The following is a 5000-nucleotide window of genomic DNA, read 5'->3' on the forward strand; positions in this document are numbered from 1 at the left end:
TTTGTGGAACGTTCGGAGCCGACGAGCTTGGATGGAAGTTGAGCCGCCGAATGGTATGCAACCTGGTGCGAATCGTTGAAGAAGCGAGAAGAAGCTTCAAGGGGGCGTGTGTGGGGGTTGGTAGGATGACGGAAGCATCCGCCGCCGTTGCCGTCGCCGTCGCCGTCGTGGTCGTTAGCTGCGGAGAAAATCGATAGTGGGGAGTCAAATGTGCTGGTTGGGGCCAAAAGCCCGAGAGCGCGTCAGCATGATCGCGACAGGGGGCCCGTTTGGAGAGAAGCGAGCCATTTTCCCTCCTTGTATCCGATGCGTCATTGCCTGTGCTGGCTTTGGGAATTATCTGGTGTCCATTTGCAACTCCATCGACTCCAGATTGTCTATTAAACTGCAATCATTGCGTAGACCTTTGAACGGTCCTGCGCGAGGTTGAGTGATTTGTAGGAAAGCGGCACATCCGACCGTTTTTTTCGCCATCCGGTATTCTGGTTCCGGTTCAAGGATTGTAGCGAGAGAGTGAGAGAAGAGAAGGGGTCGGAACCAACGGGCTAGGGCCGGGTCGCGACGGGACGGGACGGGCCATTTCACACTCACACAGCGGTGTCTTGATGGTAGGTGTGAGAGCGCGCGTAGCATGGAATACGGTGTGGAGTGAGTCACCACCACAGGCACGGTTTTTTTTGGAAAATTGAAAATGAACGGCAAATTTTCTGCTTTGGAGAAAATCGTTCGATTCTCGATGGCGTGTGCCTGGTGCACGAAAAGTAAAACTGATAAACTATCATCGATAACCGAGCGAAGACCATTTCGTCTCCCCAGATAAGGAAATGTGGTCACGTGAATAGTTCGAGGCTACCGCATGCCTCCCCTGCACCACCTACCTTCCAATTTGCTGCTACCCATGCAGAGCTGAAGGGTGAGTGGGCGCGTGTCGTCAGGTGCTACCTTTATTCTGATTTTTAAATATTATTCCATCATCCTTTCGGAAACTTTTTATTTTTCAAAAAAGAAGCCCCAAAGAAGAAAGGAGAAGGGGTGGAAGTTGGCCTCCGTGTGGTGCTGATGAGATGACCTGCGGGCGATGGTGATCCTTCCACTGCGCAAGCCCGAATCCTTGTCACGTTCGCCCATCCTTACCGCGAGTTATGTCCTATTAAAAGGAGTGGAAAAACACAAGAGCCCTGCAAGAATCTCTGTGCCTCTTGTGGCTCTACTTCGGATGACCATTTACTGTTGACCGCCAGCAACGGCTTATTTTAGGTGGCAGCTAGTGAGATGGACTAGGGATGATGCAGATAACCAGCTTTTTAAATGATTATGAGGAAAGACGCGACAGGTGACAGCTCAAGTTCCTCCCTACTTTCATGTGTGGCCTTCTTGTCATTGATACTGTGGCTTAGTCCTGCGACGATTCTGAGTACGAATTTAGGAATGTTCTTTCAATGCTCATTATTTAATTTATTGTCTCATTTGATTTGCTTTGCTATAAAAGGGATGTGATTAATAACTCCTATCCGAAAGAATGGAATTTTAATCACTGTTTTCTACACTTTCCTCAAATGGATTTGTAGTAATAAAAGCCAAAGTTAAAATAATGCACCGTTGCGGACTGTTTCGCGTATATTGAATTGATATATGCATACATTTGCGGCATCTCGCATCCTACTACTGGGTGTGGTGTGAGCTACACGTTTCAAACTACCGCTATATTGAGAGAGAGTGCGAGGAGGAAGAAAAGCTTAAGAGATGCCAAATTTATGACTGGTTCAGCTCGGTGAAGCGTTTGTGGAACAATCATTTATTGGAACGGCAATTAACTTTGACATACATGATGTGAAATAATGTAGTTTCCCAATAACAACGGTATCTTGGCGATCCATTCCTCTTGCCCATTGTGGCGAATCGAAAATGGTTTGTTACAGTCACTTCCAGTTCACTTACTAGAAACGATTCCGATTCCAGAGTCGTATCCGTATATTGAAAAGTTATCAAGCAAATTCAATTCGTCAGTAACAGAAATATTTTTTTTTACGTGTAGATTCTTTCTATCACACAAGCTACTGAACGCGTATACCTACGTTCTGTGTGAATGAAAAGAGGTTGTATTGCAAAAAGTGATGAATAAACGTTTTGGGCTGGCCGCGACAACAACGGGCGGGCATATGACCATGACTTGGTTGTTTGCAGTATTTGACACACATACCCACCTCTAACACAACCGGACAACAACGAAATTGTGCCCATTGGTACGGCTCGGATCAACGTCATTATATGTGCGCCTGTTCCGCGTGACTAGCTCATCTCCGAGCGTTGGCTGCTGTTTGTAAAGGCTGAAAGTTTTGTTGGAAATCGATCACCACACCCCGATCGATCATCATGTATCAGGTTGAGAGCAGAACTGAAGGCCTTTGGAGTGCTTGTGCTATTGAAATTGTCATCCAAAAGCCTATCGCGTTTGTTTACCATTCTGTGACGCGAAATGAGGTTCTGAGTTTGCGATGGCCACAGAGGTGACCGTATGTACAATGCTAGGGCTGGCAACTGATACACGTTGTACATCGCCGTGTACATGCGGCTTAGTGCCCCTAAACCCATCAACAAATCCTTCGCGTGCAATCATTCGGCTGAGTCGACCAATCGACTGGATAAAGCATTTCAATTTTCCTTCCCGTTGTCCCTCCCCAGGCACACTTTCTACAGTGCAAATAATAATGTTTGATTTTGGACAGATAAAGTGTGTTACATTTTATACAGCCCGATTGCGTCTGACTATCGGAAATACAACTAGATATAGAAGCTTATTTTTTTCCATTTGGCGATTTTTCTTTTTTTTTTTAACGAAAATCGAACAAACTCACCCCACGCACGTTGTAGAAACCTTAAATTGAACATATCAACATCAACGGCTGTAGTCGGAACACATCAACCTGTCATGTGGTGCGCCGCCCGCAGTAGGCCTAGCATTGAAGCAGAGTAGCAGTTTTTGGGTTTTGCGAGAAAAAAAAATAAGAAAAATAACAATAATGGCCATATTATATAAAAAAGCTGTCGCAAAGGAGCGATGTTCTTGAGCCATCGTTCAATGTCACCACTTGTAACCTTGTACGTTGTGGCAAATTAAAATCGAGAACACGGTATCTCTTCCTAGCTACACCTCCAAAACATCCTGCAAGCGCCCCCCTCCAATCACATAGCAATGTAATGTATGTGTTGCTGCTGAGCGCTGATTAGAGTTTATCTTTGCATGATTGAAATTGATTTATATTTATATTGCCAATCAATGCGGCACATCGTTCATTTGCAGAAAGACTAGCCCTAGACCTAGGCTAAACCAATATCATGCTACGTGCTTTGAGAGAGAGAAAATGAATTGAATTAATATAGTGCCGATGGGGTTTTTGCTCGATATCGCGCCGTTTTTATATGCGCACATCTTGATTCCGAAATGCGTGTGCTGCTATTGATTGATTTGATGCCCGATACACGATGCTGGCTATTTTTGTGAGAGAAGACTGTGTATACTCGGAGGTGATGTGAAGGTACTGCCACTATCGCACGCTGGCAACCACCACCCCGGTCGTCGGGGTTGTGTCTTGTTTGCTGACCCGCACATGCGTCATTCGAGGAGGATTCATGGATTATGTTAAGTTGGGAAGAGAGTTTGGCATTAAAAATGTAGCTTGTCCCTAATCACGGTTACATAAGATAAGGAACAGTGTAACACGGCAACGGAGTTGTCAGTTCAAATTTATAACTTCAATCTAAACCAGTGCCAGCCTTTTTTTTAACGGTTCTATAACCGTCTCACGGTGTTATATAACTCCGTGCTCTGGACTGCCTGTTTTATGCGCTCCATAAATTTCACGCGTGATAATATCGGCAGTCGAGAACATTCGACGGTTCTCAGATGCCTACCGTGCGTTATACTCGCGCATAAAAATGCTTGCTTATCGGTGATCCAATTTCTATTAGGCGGCTGGGAAAGAGAAACACTTTGTCAAACCATTCACATTTTACGTTGAAATAAGTGAAAAGAATAATTGATGATATTACGTGCGCGAGATGCCTATGGCACCGTTAAAACACTATCCAGGGGGGTGGCTGTACGAGAAACAACAATTGCATGTAATTTTATCCCCAACGCAACCTTTTTCTAACCTCAAATTCTTCATCCGGCAAAAAGAATGTGCTTCTACCCCTTGCACACGCTGCTGTCACTGCCGCTGGCCAACGCGCCAGGAGGACAGTGCGATGAAAGGAGAAGAACTATATCTTCCGTTGCCATTTTGTGATCGTGCATGTGTGTGTGTTTGTTCGCGAATGCGCGACTCGGCCGCGGTCTCTCGCGGATGCCTTGTAGCGGCGGCGTTAGGCGAAAAGAAATCGTACGAGAGATACTTGCGAGAGGGTGATGTGTGCGGTGCAGCATCAGCAAAGTGGAAAAAGGTGCTGTTGCGCCTGGAAACAGCTAGGGAAGCCGAGTTGGCAGGGGAGAGGATGAGGAAGCCGGCCGCGCTGTGTCGTAACCCTCGACCGCCGTTCGGAGAAACAGCGGATGAATCTCTCTGCGTGCCCTGCCTTAAGGTGCTGGGAAGAATGCCCCAAAGGTGTGCGTGTTCTTCTCCTATCAGTCCGCGCGAATGCCGCTATGTTAAATGTGGCGCTCCCCCGCGGGAGAAAAAAAAACAAGAGAGAGAAAATGAGCGGCGTAAGAAGCCAGGGCTGGCTGCCTGTGGAGTGGCAGTGCCGGCGGCGGCGGCGGCTGATGACGAAATTCTCACTGTAGCCGGTGCACGGAGGATGACGCGTGCCACCCCTGTACTCGTGTCTTCTCTAGATATGAAGTGCCTGCCGTTGTTCAATGCGGTCTTTTCCTGCCGTGCGGTGCTGGCGGGGGTGGCAGCTTTATCTCCAGTACTTGGAGGACGAGAGATGTATGGGGATTTAGATAGAGGCAGGTGGATAGTTTGAATCACGCGGCTAATTGTTGTCCTTCGCTAGCT

The 5000-nt window shown here is 46.9% G+C and overlaps 1 protein-coding gene across 1 annotated transcript in view; it reads left to right on the forward strand.

Moving 5' to 3' along the window:
* Nucleotides 1-5000, forward strand: part of LOC126570436 (14-3-3 protein epsilon) — a 9858-nt gene that overhangs the window by 1435 nt on the left and 3423 nt on the right. The gene's annotated exons all lie outside the window — the stretch shown is intronic.

Source organism: Anopheles aquasalis, chromosome 2 (assembly GCF_943734665.1).
Source record: "Anopheles aquasalis chromosome 2, idAnoAquaMG_Q_19, whole genome shotgun sequence".
Classification (NCBI taxonomy): Eukaryota; Metazoa; Arthropoda; class Insecta; order Diptera; family Culicidae; genus Anopheles; species Anopheles aquasalis.